Genomic DNA, 19,920 nt, shown 5'->3' on the forward strand with positions numbered 1-19,920 from the left:
TTTCCCCGGACGACTGGTATGTGTCCCACTCAGCCACGTGAGGCCAACTGAGGAGCTACTCGGCAGGCTGGCTGCGGTTACGAGGTAAAGAAATCCGACAGCGATCGGGAGGGCAGTGTGCTGACCACATGCGCCTCATACTGCATCCGATGACGCCATTGGCAGAAGTTGACATGGCAGTCGGTCGGACTCCATTGGCTCGGCCAGGACCTGAATGCGGAACTTTATACTGTCGCTGTGTAGCATTCGCCTTGTGGCTAATCATGCGTTCGTTTACGTTGGAAATTGTATGTGAAGTTGAGTTACAATTTTTGTGTTTGCAAATTACTTCTGAAATTAGTAGTGAGGGATATTGAACTTAATACAGATGATCTTGACTTTAATACAGATGACCTTCAAGCTTTATAGAAGTCTCTATATGAATGAAAAACTGAATTGACACACTTAAGTTAGAACAAAAAGTTGTTACGTGCTGTATTTTGTGAAGAAATGTAATCCACTGACACGGATTTCAACCACTATTGTCATGAATAAGTTAATCAATTAAGTTACTATTTGTCGCAGCATATTAGGGTTTGACAGTTTTCCCGTACTGTAGTGGGTCTTTACGTTGTGACAGGGTTCAGCATGATTAATCAGGTGAATGGCAGCGGATGAGCCGTCTGCTGCTGATTATTTCTATAGCTTCGCCGAGAACTGCGGTGCACTAAAAGTGAACAGCCGGTTAATTTTAATTTTTTTCTGTGAAATTCCTCAACTCAGCAAAACCAACATTTCAGATGCTGCCTGAAGCTTATTGGAATTTGTTTTATTCGCGTGCGCGTATGTTTGAATGACATAAGTTTTCCTGGAGACAGGGAACTGTCAAATGAAGAATGTGTGTGTGTGTGTGTGTGTGTGTGTGTGTGTGTGTGTGTGTGTGTGTGTGTGTGTGTGTGTGTGCGCGCGCAAACAGACTTGACTGACGAACAGCAGGAAAGGCGAAAGGAACTGTTTTCTCACCGTTTCGGCAGATTAATGAAGTGGATGAACGTATGGATCTCGCATTACGAATATGAGCCTACCTAAAACACTTTATCAGTGACACAATTTTCAGCTAGCTCAAACACACACTGTCTGTTACTCATCTTAATCACCGCCTTTAGCACACGCGATCTTCTTCTCTGATTCCAAAATTCAGATATCTGCTATAAATAGTACTGCATGTGTGTGACCATTACACACGGGAGTCACAGGTAAAGTCACCAAATTGCTCAGCTCCTGCGAAGCCTCAGGGAAACAAAGGAAAGATGATTAGGATTCTAAGTCTCGATTTCAGAGACGGAGCATAAGCTCAGATTGAAGAAGGATGAGCAAGAAAACCGATCATGTTCTTTTCAAAACAAACACCTCGGCATTAGCTTACGCGATAAAGAGAAATCGCAACAACCTAAATATGGGATCTGCACTGCAGTCCTCCCTAATGTGGGTCAAGGTCACTGCGAGACCTAGTTCGCCACAGAAAACGACATGCAGACATATACTGAGTAGATAAGGGAACGAATGCAGACGTGTGTAGAGTGAATGGCTCCCACTAATGAAGTGTTTCGTGAGTAAAATTATTTTCAACATGTAGTTTTTTTGTCTCATAGATGTCGAACGACGAAAACCCATCAACTGGCAAGCTCCAGAGAGAATCATAATTTGTTGAAGATTAAAAGACGGCATCATATATTATGCTCGCATGAACAACTGACAATGTTCTTCCAACAAATGTGTTCATGTATTGCGGCGTTGTACCATTAATATTGTTTCTTTTCCGTTTTGATTCTCTATTCCACGGAGCACAGAGGGCTGTTTGAGATACGGCTCGTTAAAGAGTACAGTTCTTTTCAGGTAAATGACCTAGCAAGCTGGGAAAGAGATCCCGACTTTATTCATACACACTACCTTATAGACGAACAGTTTGGAACGCTGTTGTCCGTATGAGCAACGTTTACCGCAGCTTAAACGCCCACTGCGGACGCTGTCGACATGCCGTTACCAAGAGAAAATAGTAGTAATACTAGTCTCAGATAATAACAGCGACCGACCCTGCCCTTGTTTTCTTAGAAAACCTGCCGTCATTGCACAACGAACCGTGACACACTCGAAACCAGATCCGTAAATTCCCGCTATGACTAATCATCTTCTATCCATTTGTCGCTCTGACACACTGTTAGTTTAAGCACATCACGATGAAGAGTACACCGGAAAATAATCACTTGCCAGAAATGCAAATCAATTGTGAAGTTATAGTATTTCGGCTAGATTCCACTCCAAATGAGACTCTGCTAGAGAAACCATCAGCCACTTGTCAACAAGAATAGCACTTTTTCCACTAAGTAGTGTTGAGCCCCTTGTCAACATGTCCAGAGAGGTGGTGTCGTACTTAGTGGCGTTCATTCATCGTATTTCGCGGATCTGTTCAAGAACAAGGACTTTCAGGATGTGGAACAAGTCAAGATATACATTAACAAAGGAGAAGTAAATCATTGGAACTTAATTTACACACAGTAGTAACACTACATGTCGGCCGGGGTGGCCGAGCGGTTCTACGAGCTACAGTCTGGAACCGCGCCACCGCTACGGTCGCAGGTTCTAATCCTGCCTCGGGCATGGATGTGTGTGATGTCTTTAGGTTAGTTAGGTTTAAGTAGTTCTAATTTCTAGCACACTGATGACCTCCGAAATTAAGTCCCATAGCGCTCACAGCCATTTGATCCATTTTTGGACACTATAGTACAACAATGTTGCTTAATTCCACACATGCTCACACTACCTGACTGCAAGCAAAGCAACGTAAAGTGTCTGTATTCCAAGATGTAAGAAATTCCTAAATGCCTCCGTTATTTTTGAAATTGTCCAGACACAAGACAACAAACGCAATACACACACACACTTAATGATAAACCCCTATGTTAAGTTCTTGGCTACAGAAATGTTTGTGCATTCAATACGTATCGGTTCAGTTTGTTTTATAGTTTGACAAACGATCAAAAAAGTAATGACAAACGAAACAGGGTCTATTCGATGACCTCGTCTTTACAAACGAAGCACTAGCTTGCGCAGGAAATGGATAAGGAAGGAAATGGGCCATGTCCTTGACATAGGAAATATCGAAGCATTTATCTTAAGCGGTGTATGTTAACACCTGGAAACATAAATTTCGACAGTCGAACGGAGATTTTAATTCTGATATTGCCTCTTGAGAAACAGCTGACTTAACAACTGACCCAGATCGCTGATTCAATCATGAAGGGCACTATAATTTTAAACATAACTGTCACATCAACGTATTTCTAGTCGGCTCTTTCAGGCTTGGCATATTATTACGTACACCGATGAACCCGCAAGTCACAACAGAAAGTTATCGCCGACTAGGATAACAAACTATATTGTCTAGTTGTGGTTCAACAGTTTTGTTCAACACAAACGATATGAAACTAAATTTTAGTTTATTCGGCATAATCGTTATAAGGTTCCAATTCAGATGTTTAACTCATCTACGTCTGCTTGAAGAACTAAATTAAGCGTGACATAGTACAATTATTAGGCGACTGAAACATAACGAAACATCCATTTTTCACTTAAGCACATTTGGTTGTATTAAAACGTAAAAATTACGTGTTTACAATTTTCCAAAACAAAAGATAACGCAGGATTCTGTACATACAGAACAGTACTGATGCATTACAACAACGGCTAGATGCGGCGACCACCAACGTTATTACGGACATCTTACGCGGCATCCTGTCTATTCTGCCGCATACCACGACAAGCAACAATGAGGCTTTTCGCTTTCCCTCAGCATTCCCTATTCATATTTACGAGCACCTCGTCTTACGTATATTGCTTTAACAAGCGAGTGGACATTAAATTACATTAAAAAATCCCAGTTGTTCGGTTCTTGTACCACGTAGACAAATTAATAAATCATGTGCAATTTTGCTATCTTTAACAGTGCAATGAGTACTACAAAAGTCGTACATGAATAGCTATACTCTGCATACGTCACTAATTTTAGAGTTTTAGGTGGTGAAGTCCTTACAAAGTCTGCTATTAGCTTGATCAAAAGCAAATCAAAGTTTCAGTATTTCTTGCAAGACATTGTCGCATTGTCTCCTCGTATGACCTGCTAACTTTCTTTAGTCACTAACCCGTAAACAATTTTGATGCACATATTTACTTCACAGTCCATGACGACCATACGAAGATTATGATTTTAACATTCCATCAGACAAAGAGATCACTTGGGACAGAGCATAAACACTGAGCAAAAAATGGGGAAGGAGCTATATAGGCAACTTTGGACGACCGAACGAGGATCTGAGCCTCGCTTGTCCGGCTGTGAGTCCAATTCCTTCAGCACATTGTCCAGACACATTCCAAGGAAATTTAGTTAACTAGTAATGTGCACATCACGAGAAAAACTAGGGAAATCTACTACAGTGACGCTGAATTCATATCAGATTGCAGTTTCCGTAGCACAAATCAGGTTGGTTGGTTGGTTGGTTCGTTGGTTGATTTACTGGTGGGGACCAAACAGGGAGGTCATCAGTCCCATCGGATTAGGGGTTGGGTTGTTTTGGGGGAGGAGACCAGACAGTGAGGTCATCGGTCTCAGATTATGGAAGGATGGGGAAGAAAGTTGGCCGTGCCATTTCAAAAGAACCATCCTGGTATTTGCCTGAAGCGATTTAGGGACCTCACGGAAAATCTAAGTCAGGATGACCGCACGCGGGTTGGAACAGGTCGTCCTCCCGAAAGCGAGTCCAGAGTGCTAACCACTGCGCGACCTCGCTCGGTGACAAATCAGGTACCATCGCCACGGAAAAGTTCTGGTTGAGAATATGAAAAAGAAGAAATGGAGTTACAACGATAGTCCTTGGGGCAGGGGGGGGGGGGGTTGTTTTGAGGGAAGAGACCAGACAGCGAGGTCATCGGTCTCATAATAGTCCTTGCTGCAACCGCCAATAATGGCAAATTCACAGTGATTTTAAATAGATATCACTCCATATCTACTTATAAACTCTGCAAGCCATCTTGATGTGACTGGGCAGTACCACTGTCGCACCCCCCTTTCCTGTTTTAGTCACTAATGGTGGGCAGAAAGGACTCGAATCTCTCTCATTTTATTTTCATGATGTTTCCGCGAGTATACAATAAATTGGTCGACTGTTTTAGGAACGCAGTCTCTTGGTGGAGCTGGCTGTGTGTCTCAGTGACGCTTCCGCGCTTATTAAGGCCTATGTGGTACTGGTCACAAACTGACGAGTTGTATTCAAGTATCGGTCGAACGAGCCTTACGTAAGCTACCTCATTCGTGGGTGGAGTACAGCTCTAGAGGATTCTTCCAATAAATTTCAGTCCGGCATCTGCATTACCAGAAATTCGTTTCTGGGGTCGTTCAACTTTAAATCACTCTGCACGCACACTCCCAAATAATTAATGGACGTGACTGCATCCAGTGACTGTTCGGAAAATCAGTCTTCAGAAATATTTTTACAGGCTGTATTGCACAGCTTTTATTCAGGTCAGTACAGCTGTGTACACAACGATGCATTTCCTAATCAGTCTGTAATGAAAATATAATTGTTGTCGCGAGGGAATCATCCCTACGGCTTGCGACGATGCTGCCACTTCCTGGAAGATATACAGAATACATGTGATACTACGCTAAGTGCTGATTCGAATTGTGATAGTCACTCAGGCAGAAACAATAAAAAGCAATTAACCGCAATTAAATGAAAGAATGACATTCTACTCGACGAATCCAAGCCTGTGATTAACGGTACTGGCTACCATGTCGTACTGGTTAAAAATAAATAAATAAATAAATATTCGTGACCCGTTTACTGGCCTGACTACAGGCAGAGTGCAGCCTTTCTTCGTCGCCGCTCTGGGGGTGGGGGGGGAGGGGAGAGGGAGAGAGAGAGAGACGGGGAGGGAGGGAGGGAGGGAGGGAGGGAGGGAGGGAGGGAGGGAGGGAGGGAGGGAGGGAGGGAGGGAGGGAGAGAGAGAGAGAGAGAGAGAGAGAGAGAGAGAGAGAGAGAGAGACAGAGAGACAGAGAGAGAATAACGAGGAGGGGTGGGGGGAAGGGTCCCTAACTCTGGCCGCCTTTTACCCACGGGGAAGATCCAGGCTGAATGCACCGAATCCATGAAAACTGCACCAAGTGAAATTTGTTCCCAATCAGGTATCTGTGAAATCTGCCCCCAATACCCGCTCCCTTTGTGTCACGGCTTACCTGGCCCGGACCGTCGTAATTACCCTAAATTTCCTGCTCCCCAGGCACGGCCCAACTACGCCCCATAGACCTGCTCTACCACAGTAGCCAACTGTGTGAACAAACAGCCATAGTACCGCTATAGCTGTCGTAGAGTTGACATGTGTTGACTTGTGTATTTCTGTGTCAATAGTGTCGATATGGAAAACCATTCTGGTTAAGCCGTATTGCTACTACTACGAAGTTTATTCTTACTTTGTACACAGAGCGAAAGAAGACGGGATTGTGACGTGGCGCTGTTGAAGACAGAAAGCAAACCACTGCCTAGGAGTACTTAAAACATAGGAGTGAGACTGCTACGGTCGCAGGTTCGAATCCTGCCTTAGGTTAGTTAGGTTTAAGTAGTTCTAAGTTCTAGGGGCCTGAGGACCACAGTAGTTGAGTCCCATAGTGCTCAGAGCCAAAACCTAGGATTCGACGGTGCTTTATTCACTCGAGCATCAATGTGGAGCTCCAGATGAAGCTCGGTTCGAAGTAAGGAAAACTTTGAACAAGTCAAAGAAAAGGGAGAGATTTCTGTTTCCATAATGTATTCAGAGGAGCTGCGTAATCGAGGGTATGGTTTTGTCATTAAAATGTCCGAGCACCAAGCAACGAAGAGAACTTCATACTATCAGCTGGCAAAACCACGAGGAAATGAAAAAGATCCGCAGACAAGAGAAGAAATTGACCTCAAAGAATTGTTACTAGCTACGAATGATAACAACAGTTTTCTGTTACGCGACGACAAATTAGGGCAATGAATAATAGGTTTTAGCCGAAGAACAAGTAAAGAGGATCTAAGAAGTAAACAAAACTTTTTTTATAGATGGTACTTTCAAGTGCTCTAGCAAACAGTAATCGCAAATATACATCCTTCACGCCGGCTTTGGGAGAGTAAATAAGGAGACAAACATCTATCCATTTGCCTTTGCTTTATCGCAAAAAAAGAAAAAAAAATACATTTACCGAAATTTGGCGGAAAATACTCCTGAATGGAAACTTGTAACCGTGACCGTAGACTTCCAATCAGTAGCGATTTCTGCGATTGAAGCTGTACTACCGACAGCCAAAGTACATGGGTGATACTTCCACATGAAAAAGTGTCTCTGGACAGCAGTAGAATATCTAGGACTTACTAATGAATACAAAGAAAAAGAAGAACTGAAACAACAAATTCTCAGGTGTGCTGCTCTGGCGTTTCTATGGTATGAAGCTGCCTGTGATGGCTGGCTCGAGATACATTCACAGCCACCAGATGTCCCCAGGCTACTCTGTAGATAGCTGGTTGGAAAATGAAGAAAGCCGAATCAGTCTTTGGAGTTGCTACAAACGGCGCCATCGAACGACCAACGCTGATGACTGGCAACACAAAATTAAAAACATGCTTGTTAAATCAAATCCTAAAATCAATGATGTATTTCGGTGTATAAAAAGAGAAGCAGAAAATTCGGAGTGTGCGTTAATGGAGCACAGCTGAGTATGGAAGGTAAATGAAAATAAACACAATCTACATGTAACGGGATGAAAGTTTGGAAAAAATATGAAAAAAGTACGAAGATGATGGTGAGATCAGGGTTTGCTTGAAAGCTATCATCTACCTACAAAAATCTGGCTAAATTTATCAGAAGATGTGTATAGATAGAAAAATGTACAAAATGTTAATAACTACGTATAATCAAAAAACTTGAAAAAAGATGTATTGAAGATGCTTATAAGATGATTTTAAACATGACTAACTGATGATAATTTAGTTTTGCTATTTATCCTGTTAAAAGCCTGGATAAAGTGTGTTGGAGATCTGATTATTTTTAAAAACCTAGATTCACTTTATGGCCGGCCATAATGAATTTCGCTTCTGTGGTTATTGAGCTCATTCCAGGCAAATGCTGGAATGGTTCCAAGGAGGCCACGGTTGCTTCCTACCCCTCCTGCAACCACAAGTCCGGACGAAAGCTAAATATCTAACGATAATAACTGTCGACGCGTCGTAAAACACCAAACGCAAAATTTGTTTTCACCTCGTTGTTATGACGATTAATGAAGATATACTGAGCTAAAATTAAACATATCAGTGGAATGTAAACTTTGTTTCTTGAGTGAAATTGTCATTAACTTTATAAAGCTTCTAAGACACACAAACGTACTTTAATGACTTCAAACTTTTACAAGACTGTACAAAGAATTCCCTACTTGGTTACCTAACATCCATTATTTTACTTTGGTTCAGACCGACGTCTAAGCAGTAGCGTAGCTAGATAGTTTGGCATCGGGTGCAGCTTTTAATTTGTCACCCTCCCCCTCCAGTTGCCAACCTCACAAAAGCATAAAATGCAATATTTGTGACTAAAACGTAACTTAGAATGTCTTCCTTCTTTTTCGGTTGCAAATCTTCAAACGGCCTCATTAGTATCGATATCTTTGGCTAGCCCATTTTTATCGACTAACTACTAAATTAGACAGTCTTGCTCGACTTACAGAGGACCTAAGATACTTCTTAATTAATATTACTTTCGAAAAAAAAGATTTCTCTTACATAACGCTATCGAAACGCAAAGTTAACAAAAATCTTAGAGCCAAAATAAAGTTGGGAACAGTTTCGGAAAAAAAAGAATTTTCCTAGTCGTGAAATTTGCGCGAGGAATCTCATGATAAATGTCAAGTGATTATTGTATAACCGTAGGAAGTTTAGTTTCTGAAGTTTTAATAAAAATGACTAGGATCTCAAACAGTACCTGACACATGTTCCACGGTTTTTCAACGTGTATCGATTTCTTGCAGAAAGCTGTCGATATTGACCTTCTCAGTTGTAGCGTACTGTATAGTATGGCCTGAAAATGCGAGCTCGGAAACTTCTAGGTAACATCCATCAGCTCTTCTGCCTGCCGGGCAAGGGGTGCGGTAAAGTAGCAGAATTTCTTAAGCGGTACATGTAGCGGGTCCAACGTACACAATAAGCAGCATGAAGTTATGTTTATTTCCGAATGCTTCGTTCCCAAATTAAACAAACGTAGTTAAACATTTCATTAAAATTACACCAATAACTGGATTCTAAATTACACTGTAGACATGTATAATAAAATAGCTGCAGTAGTTTCAGGTTTTGCAAATACTGAACTTCATTATTGGTATTTAAGTTACAGCGATCAAGCTCTTACTTTCATTAAAGATTTTCATTTAATTTTCCAGATATAGGATATTTCTAAACTAAAATGAGCATTTCTGCAGTTCCTACTTTGACCCCACGGACTGAGTATACATACAGCCGCATTCATGCGCACTGAAGGTACACATATCTCGTTCAGTTTCGTAGTTTGTTCCAATGTATCACATGCAATAAAACTCACCATTTTGAGAAACGAGGACAACGACATTTTAATATCACATCGAAGGCACCGTTGACACCATTAAAAAGTGTAACATAACAAGGGCATTATATCGCTTCCCGCCTACTGAATTCAAACAAATATGCTACCGTAAACTGGAAAAGAGGGCTCTTAAATGCTAATAGAGGACGGCTAGAAGCGTAATAGAGTCACAAGTCTCATCGGCAAGGGTTGATCGTAGCATCTTTATTCAAAGAGCATTGAACTGCAGACAAAGACTGAAATGCGGCGTAAACAAACCTAATGAAAACTGGCACCAATGTCTTCGTCAATAAATTTGAGACTTAGTCGCACGCACACTGCTGATTACGCACGCATGTGTGCATGGTACAAATGTAAAATTGCCGTAATTATGAAGACTAATAGCATTTTACCGCAACTGCTCGAATTAGAGAGTAGCGCCATCTACATTCTCTATGTAAGAAAGTATTACACAGTAGGTTTATCATTCAGAAATTAAATTTGAATGTCGGTTGTTTGAGAGAAGTTTGAGTGCGATAGCGACAAGACCACAGATCCTTGAGGTTCTGGCAACGGCCTTAGCACGTTGGATACATCGGTGCCCGTCCGGTAACCGAATTTAAGCTACGTCGGGCCGGGTTAGTACCGCCTGAGGACACCGAATGCAGTTAGCTCTCGGACACTTAGGTCGCCGAAATGACGTCTAATTGAGAGACTTGGACCAGGCCTTTGAGCTATAAGACAATATTCTTGAGAGTGTGGTTTATCGGTCCCCGATATTGCTCAGCCCACCTATTTGTTTACTTACTGGCTCAGTAAATCGATGTCTACAACACAGCCAGCCTCTCTAAAAATCATTGACGCAGTAAACATAAATTATAACAATGATTTACTGCAATAAAATAGAGTGGTGCCTTCTACGCACAGGACAGACAATACTTTGCGCCATCGCCGGTGTGATCCCTGTCTCACGCCATGAGAGACACTCCACTCCAGCTGTTGGCTACCTTGGCTCGTTGCAACACTGCGATAAGCACCAGATTTGGGCACTGTTCGCCTCCCATGCAAGCGGGTCCGGGTTCGATTTCCGGCCGGGTTGGAGATTTTCTTCGCTAGGGGACTGGGTGTTGTGTTGTCCTCATCATCACTTCATCCTCATCACTGGCGCGGAAGTCGCCCAATGTGGCGTCGACTGAAATAAGACTTGCACTTGGCGTCCGAACTTTCCCGGATGGGGCCTCCCGGCCAACGATGACGTACGCTCATTTCGTTTTTGGCCACTGTTTCGGCTTTCGTTTGAACACCCATATGTCTACAAAACTATCGGTGTCGCTTCTTAAGGTAATACTTGTCAAGCTTACTTTCTGCATTCAGTTGATAATAACTTCAACGTACCTAAATTATGACGAAAGTGATCGTTAAATGCTCTACGCACCCGCTATAGACGGCCGCAACATCGCCCCACCATTCGACTTTTCACTTGCACAACTGTGCAAGTAAAGTGTCTGAATGCAGGAATGTGTTGAATATCGCGAATGAGAAAAGACAGCCGCCTCCTGCTCCGAACGGAACACCACGACTTTTCTAACGTCGGAGAGTACCGCACGAATTTTCCGCTAAAAGGTAATAGAATTTCTTAAAGCTGGATCAATTACACATGTTGCTGCTGTTCTCCGACAAATCTGGTGTGATTAATAGTAATTTATTCTGTCACGACAAAAAGAACCAATTTTATTTTTACCAAAGCAACAAAGCTTTCAATTAAATTACAAAAAAAAAAGATCATACCAGAGATGTTATATTAGCGAGGACTGCCACTGGAGATCTTTTACATTTACTTTTACATAGATCGACATTTGAATTGTGACGTATCATCTGCTAGTTTATAAAATATGTTTGCCTCAGACAAATAGGAAGCTACAGTTTTGTAAATTGCGTAATTCACCAACTGCGACATGGTCGCGTATACAAGCAGTGATGTATGGAAGTAAGGCAAATGCCTACTGGTCTCGACGTACATTAATGGCACTAAAACTGTAACTGTTAATGTCCTATCTACTCACTGAATGTATAACCTGACTATATAATTTTATTTATTGACTGTTAATATGTTGTTTAAAAGTTTCCTGTGGGAGATGTATCACGTTGTATGTAAAGCGGTCTAGTGGTTAAGTTCTTAAGATCGGTGCACGCCTAAATAACATCCTGGCGGCCGACCCAACAGAGGGTGCTGATCATTGATCTGTCCTTTTTTTCAGCTGTCATATCGACATTTTATCTTTAATAGGCAATTTATAGGCTGCTACAGGCAATGTAATACTCATATTAATTGTTCACCGTAAATTCACCATAAAAACGATCGGTATTATTCTATTCATATATTTCCTTTTAATAATTTTATATGGGTTACTGTATACGGCTTTCAATATATCACAATTTAGTTTCTACGAAAGTTATCAATTTTAAAAGTGTGCTACACGTATTTTACATAATGTGTTTGTCAGATTATGGTTCAAAATGGCTCTGAGCACTATGGGACTCAACTGCTGTGGTCATCAGTCCCCTAGAACTTAGAACTACTTAAACCTAACTAACCTAAGGACATCACACACCTCCATGCCCGAGGCAGGATTCGAACCTGCGACCGGAGCAGTCGCACGGTTCCAGACTGCGCGCCTAGAACCGCGAGACCACCGCGGCTGGCGTGTCAGATTATGTTTTTTGCATAAATGATGATTACATTTAAGCCAACAGTAGCGACATCTAGGGATGATGTAGGCGAACAGATTTCCGGTAGCTGCTGTACTTCAGTAGCCAGTTGCAATAATGACTGTGTGGACGATGCGGCCTATACTATACCTTATTTTAGATCTATATCACGATGCTATGCTGATTATATTTCTATGTTTTGACGATGCCATTATGGTCTTATCACTTTAGGACATGGTGTAAAAAAAAGATACTTTTACCGTTTTTTCTGTACATCTCCCCCCGGCTGTGTGATAGTATATCGTGATGCGTATAGCTGTATTATGCTGAAAGACACACTGCTCACTAGGTGTATATATTTGTATATTATAGATCTTAGGATGGTCATTACGGACGGACTGAAACCGGTCATCGTCTCATTAATTCATATTGTGATCAAAGACTGGAATAGAAAAATTTGAATTGCGTAATTGTTTACAAGAAATGAAACAGATACTGAACTGGGTAATGCTACTTCTTGTTTCCCAAATTCCTGGGGTCACTGTCCCTGCCGCTTCACTAGAGAAAGATGGGCGACGATCTAGCGCCGACCCACAGCCTAGTATCACTCTCATAAAATAAAAGACAAATATTTCCTAAGGGCCAGAAAAGTGAAGCAGAGAAACAATTTCGACTCGCGTAGGATTCTTGGAGCACGGCCGTATTTGCTAGCAGCAAGCAGGGGGAGGCAGGCAGGCGGCGCCCAGCACGTGAATGGGACTCCGTTGGCGATCCGGGCCAGGCTCGCGGGCGGGGCGCAGGTACTATCCGGCTGTCGCGGCCGGCGGGGGAGTGCGGGGGCGTCAGCCGCTACGGCGGCGGCTGTGGGACGTCGCATTGCAGATGAGCCGAGCTTTCCGCCGCCGCCGCCGCCGCCGCCGCCGCCGCCCATTACCGTAATTGCAGCCGCAGGACGCGTCGCGATGCCACGGTCCAGGCGCAGCCGCGCATTCACGCCCCTCCCACGCCAGCCAGCCAGCCAGCCAGCCAGCCCTCTGGCACGCGAGCCGCAACCGCTCCTCCTGCTCGGGCCGGCGAAACCCAAGCGAATACATACAACTTTTAGTCGCACAGCTGTTTACTTCTGCATGGAAATGAGACGGGGCACTATGAGTGTGTGCTCACCCTCTGCGTGACAGTCGCTCGACAGAAAAGTCGTGTAGCTCCACATACTCTACGCTCAAACATTATGATGTATCTCGAATAGAATGACCTCTTCCTCGCCGAATTGCACGGATTCCGAGAACAACGGTCGTGTGAAACCCAACTCGCACTTTTCTGACATCCTGAGAGAAATGGACTAAGCCAATCAGCCAGGTGCACAATTTCTTGACTTCCGAAAAGTGTTTCAAACAGTACTACACTTACGAAACTACGTGCAAGTACGACCATGTGAGATATCACGCGAAATTTGCGACTGGACTAAGTATTTCTTTGCAGAGAGGGCGCACCATGTTACCTTGCATGGAGAGTCATCGACAGATTTAGAAGTAACTCCAGGAGTGCCCCTCGGAAGTGTTTTCGGACCCTCGGACCCTTACTGTTCATGTTGTACATTAGCAATCTTGCAAACAATATTAACAATAACTCAGACTTCTGGTAAACAATGCCGTTGTCTATGAAGGAGTAAGCCAGCCAGGGTGGCCGAGCGGTTGTAGGTGCTACAGTCTGGAACCGCGCGATCGCTACGACCGCAGGCAGGTTCGAATCCTGCCTCTGGCATGGATGTCTGTGATGTCCTTAGGTTAGTTACGTTTAAGTAGTTCTAAGCTCTAGGGGACTGATGACCTCAGAAGTTAAGTCCCATAGTGCTCAGAACCATTTGAGCCATTTTATAATGGAGTAATATATGAAAAAGCTGCACAAATTATCTTTCTCTAAGCACTATGGGACTTAACTACTGAGGTTACCAGTACCCTAGAACTTAGAACTACTTAAACCTAACTAACCTAAGGACACCACACACATCCATGCCCGAGGCAGCAGTCTAACCTGCGACCGTAGCAGCAGCGCGGTTCTGCACTGAAGCGCCTACAACCACTCGGCCACAGCGGCCGGCACTCAATACAAAATGATAAAAATACAGACTTGTATGGCCACATTATCAACGAGTCACAACTGGAATCAGTCACCTCACACAAGTACCTGAGTGAAACAGTTTGTTGGGATCTGAAATGGCACGTTCACATGCGTTCAGTCGTAGGTACAGCAAATGGGTAGACTCCACTTCATTGGTAGCATACTAGAAAAACGCAGTCAGTCGACAAAGAACACGTGCGACCCATCCTGGAATACTGCCCAAGCATATGGGACCCACAGCAAGTAGGACTAACACGGGACATTGAACGCCTGGAAAGGTCAGCACGAATAATCACATGTTTGTTTGACCCACAGGAGAGCATCACGGAGATATGAAATAATTGAACTGGCAGACGCCGATGATAAGCGCAAACTATTCCGTTAAATGTTACAAATCTTCAAGAACGACTTTTAATCGAGGAATCTAGGAATATACTAAAACCCCTCTACATATTGCTCCCGTAGGGACTGCAAAAACAAGATTAGATTAATTACAGCACGAAGAGGCGCTTAAGCAATCATTTTTTTCTCGCTCCAGATGTGAATGGAACTGGTATAAGCCCTAGTTAGGGACACAACGGGAAGTACCGTCTGGCATGTTGTTAGAGTATAGATGTAAATGCAGTCAAGAACGATCATAGAACCTCGTTCACCGTCTCTTGACCGGACTGCAACCAAACAGTTGCACAATTATAGGCTGAAAGCCATTAGTACATCACTGTTCGTTGGCGAGAGCATATACTCGACTGAAACGTGTATCTCGCGGAAAGAGCATTAAGGTACTATGAGACGGATTCGAGCTCACATGGAGCGTTATTACCTATCGTTGGTCCCGTGCATTATTCGCGACTGGCAAAGGCAAAGTGGAAAGTACATTTGTAGTCAACTAATGAATTTGTTCCTTAGCTCTAAGTAACTGGTTTCTGAGCATAAAGTCGCTGGTTCGAATCTCTCTAGTAGCCCACGTCTTTAATTCAATGTATATTAGCAAATGGAAAAATTAATTAACAAATACTCATAAATTTTTTAACGCAAACGTCATCCTTTTATTTTTAATTACTATTCGCATGAAAATGGGAATATTACAATAAACTAAAATTTGTTAGAAAAATGCGACATGTAAGATAGAATATCAAATACAATTTTTATTTCTATATACTGAATAGTGTTACTGATGCCATTTTTTTCATTTGACAAAATGGCATTTCGTACGTTTGTATCAAATGTTAACTCATTTTCATACGACCAGTAATCAAAAACAAAAAGAGTTACTGTTATTAAAATTAATGTTCCATACTTCTTAAACGAAATTTCCATTTCTTTCTAACATGGAATTTGAAAAAGATAGTAAAAAAAGATACGATACCAGCAAATTTCGAACCAGCGATTTTTACAAACCGATTTACGTTACAAACTGAACTACCGACGAACACCTGATAGGAAATATCTACGGCAACAACATTTTAGTCGCCGAGCAGCCGAATGTATGCGTCCGCTAGAAGACAGCCGAGTGATACTGGAATTATTCACAGTGCTGGCAAGCCGCTCTACACAAATGAATTGGTTTCAAGAATGGAATCATCTCTGTGGCTAAAATTGGCGGGCAGCTGTTGTACTTCAGCCTGGACGCCGTACCACACGATTCTGTTATTTACGAACCCAACCCCAGCAGAAACATGTCGCAACATCTCTGCGGACGGCATCCTGTGCAGCGGCCAGAAAACCGCATGCATATTTACGGACTTTCAAAAGAGGAACTGAATTACAGTTGATTTTAGCTGTTGCATCAGTGATCAAACTGGCCGATTTTTACGGCTACTACAGACTCTTCCATCCTCTATCATGCCCAGACATCGCTTTACATTTTAAAATACTAGGCTCGCATCCTACACAGCCGTACAGGCAACCAACACGGCATTCCAGAATCGATTTTCACTCAGCAGAGGAGTGTTAGCTCTTCTGACTTGTCAGTTGCCCCGACGTCCAACGATTTTATAAACTGTTCATTGCGTCAGTAAGACTTTTGACCTGTTGTTTGCTGACATGTTGATCCAGCATTGGACTATTTGTAGACACCATTACAAACAACTCCGGACACACACGTATCACTGTAACAACTTATGTAACAGTGTGCCTCTGTGACACTCCAGTTCATTGGTAGGATACTAGAAAAACTACTAATAATTATCAAAAAATGGTTCAAATGACTCTGAGCACTGTGGGACGTAACATATGAGGTCATCAGTCTACTACAACTTAAAACTACTTAAACCTAACTAACCTAAGGACATCACACACAATCATGCCCGAGGCAGGATTCGAACCTGCGACCGTAGCGGTCGCGCTGTTCCAGACTGAAGCGCCTAGAACCGCTCGACCAGGCGGCCGAATTTTGGGACGAAGGAATTTCCAAGCTCGTCCATCGCTACGGTAAGTGCCTTAATTGAAATGGCAACTATATAGAAAAGTTGTATTTAAGTGTGGCTTTCATCTGTATATAATTAAAAAAATTTCCAATACTTTATTTATTTTTAATTCCAAAACGTTATGTACTTTGTTGATAGCCTTCGTAATTATCGCCACCGGACCTCGATACAACCTATGCTCTGTGCACCTCTCGCATACCTCCCTGAGCATGTGTAGATTTTCGTAAGAATTAGTATTAAAACCAATTTTTCAGCACACTCAATATTTATTTATTAATGCCTAAGCGGATAAAGGCCTATAACAGTGGTGATCCTACATTATATTACAGAATACATTACACACTTTGGTGGCTGTTTAAATATTTTCGTCCAACTATTTTATGTCTTTATAAAGTGTCATTGGAAGACGGTCAGTCTCGTGACTGGAAACCTTCCGTAACGTAAACTCCTATCTACACTGAATTGCAGAATCTGTTTCGTTCCTTTTGTGTCATACCTCGCGGGGGTGATTTCCTAAGGATCGTAAGAACATGTCTATTGTAAACTTTAGCTCCCTCTAAGCTGAATGAAACTGATGTAATTCTGCCAAGAGCACAGTCACAAAAAACGGCAAAAAATTGTATCTCGGTTATATACTGTGAGAAACATTCATTCGTATCAAGCTTCGCACTTGTCATATATTATGCCATTGTGAAGACAGCTGCTGGAAATCAGAAATCTGAAGGCCCAGAAAAAAAACACATACACACACAAGCATAAAAAACTTTGCGTGGATGACAGTTCTGAATGAAATTCCAAGCCGAGAAATAAAAATGATTCATAATTTGTTGAGGTCATACTGCACGCTGCTTTCCGACAACGCTAGTGTTACCGCCATTGAAATATGCAAATCACTTTTAACGCTTTCCGTGGACAGGAAGTGAAATTGACGGCGAGTCCGTGTGTTTCTGAGTAGCAAATCTACATTTTAAATGCGGCTGTCCTGCCACATCGTCAGATGGATTCCTTCCCTCCGTCCAAGCACTGTGATTCACCTTTCTGAAATGTATATCGCTATGTAAATTAGCTGTGGACGCACACAACATCCTGCGGCTCCTGTTCTATTGATCTTACATTTGGCATGCAATCCTGAGACGTCTCGTCATACACAAAAACAGGGTATGGAATGTGTTTTTTCAGGATACTTAACATTCTAAAAATCTATTTGTGTAGAATTTGACGATAGACAGTGCAACAATAAGAGAATAGACGCTTTTTAAATGTAGTGTTGCAAAAGAATGCCGAGAAATTTATTGGAAGACCTGACAACTAACAATGACGTACTAAATCGAATCGGGGAATAATAAATATATCACGCAGTTTGGCCGCAAGACGGGATAGGTTCACAGAAAACATCCTGAGGCATCAAGTAAAAGTAAATTTTGTGATGGAGAGAAGTATTTGCAGGTTCGAGAAGAAGTAGGTTGCAGTAGTTATGCCGAGATCAACAGATGTGCGTAAGACAGAGCAGCATGGGGAGCAGTATCAAGTGCCTTTGAACTGAAGATCACAATAATAACACTTACTATGTGTGATTTTCCACGACGCAGAACGCACTACTTCTATATTTTTGCAGCGAGCTAAAGTGACTCGCTTGTGACGATTCCCAGCCTCCATATTTCACATTTAAATACGTTCCTATTGCTATGGGTATCGATGCATAATCACCAGAGAATATTTACGCAAAATTTTAATAATTAGTGATGACACGGAGAGTTTAGAGAGTTCGCCAACATTTGTTAGCAAGTTTATCATTCTTTGGTCTGTCTTCAAGGGCAACAATGGAAATGACAAAAAGACGATTAACTAATAAAGCGCTCTGTCTTCAGGCCACAAATGGCCCATCGGGACCATCCGATGATGACGCGGATAGAAGGGGCATGTGGGCAAGCACAACGCTCCCCCAGTCGTTATGATGGTTTTCTTCGACCGGAGCCGCTACTATTCGGTCGAGTAGCTCCTCAGTTGGCATCAAGAGGCTGAATGCATCCTAAAAATGACAACAGCGCATGGCTGCCCGGATGGTCACCCATCCAAACGCCGGCCACGCCCGACAGCGCTTAACTTCGGTGATCTGACGGGAACCGGTGTATCCACTGTGGCAAGGCCGTTGCCTCACGATTAACTAATGCGATCTAAGAATTCTGGAGTGAATTGTTCTTATGCTTAGAATCATCAAATGACTCAAAACAAGTACTACAAAATGTGCACAGTTCCTGTGAAACATGTGAGTACAATGCTGAGAAAGAAGATGCCAGGCAACGATCATGCCTCGCTTTTTCACTTCTATGGAAGTAACTCATGATAACTTAGCAATCATCTATAGCAGCTGTCGCGAAATGTTTTTATAACTTTCTTTACTAGGTCCTACCCTTCTCTTTTTATTGTGTCAACAAGTTTCTCATTTAGTTTCTTATTCTTCTCACAATCGTCCGTTGATCTATTGGTTCTAAATGACAATTAGTCGCGAACACAGAAGTTTACGTTCCTTTTTGAAGCCAAAGTCTTTCGTAAACCATTCCATCGATAGCCGCATGCTGTTGTTTATCAAGTAACTTTATGTCCGAAGACTGTTTTGATGGATTTCTTTACTCTAGTGTACCTTGTCAAGGCTTTTCATAACTAGTGTACTCTACATCCAAGTGAACTGCTTTCTGTAGTCCTTGGCCTCCCTCAACAATTATATTCCCCCCCCCCCCCCCCACTTACCTCCATTACCTCGATAAACGTGTAGTTATTCTGAAAGGCGCGTCTCGCTTCAGGAAATCACCCTTGCCTATTCGTTGCAACCAAACTACGTACATGTACAACATTACCACCGTGTATGCAGACGGGCGTCCGAGTTGTTCATCTTGGTCACCATTTCTACTATCTCCTTTAAGCGGACCTTATATACTTACGTCGAACTGTTTTCCATATACCGTACGAACGCTTCCCAATTTTAGATGCCGCGTACAACTTCAGAACGACAATTCAAAATCACTGCACACCGAC

General features: G+C 42.5%; 1 protein-coding gene and 1 pseudogene across 7 annotated transcripts in view; both read right to left on the reverse strand.

Annotated features, from left to right (window-relative positions):
* Nucleotides 1-19,920, reverse strand: part of LOC126365733 (multiple PDZ domain protein) — a 2,074,088-nt gene that overhangs the window by 878,688 nt on the left and 1,175,480 nt on the right. The window lies entirely within an intron of this gene.
* Nucleotides 18,924-19,041, reverse strand: LOC126268279 (5S ribosomal RNA; annotated as a pseudogene).

Source organism: Schistocerca gregaria, chromosome 4 (assembly GCF_023897955.1).
Source record: "Schistocerca gregaria isolate iqSchGreg1 chromosome 4, iqSchGreg1.2, whole genome shotgun sequence".
Classification (NCBI taxonomy): Eukaryota; Metazoa; Arthropoda; class Insecta; order Orthoptera; family Acrididae; genus Schistocerca; species Schistocerca gregaria.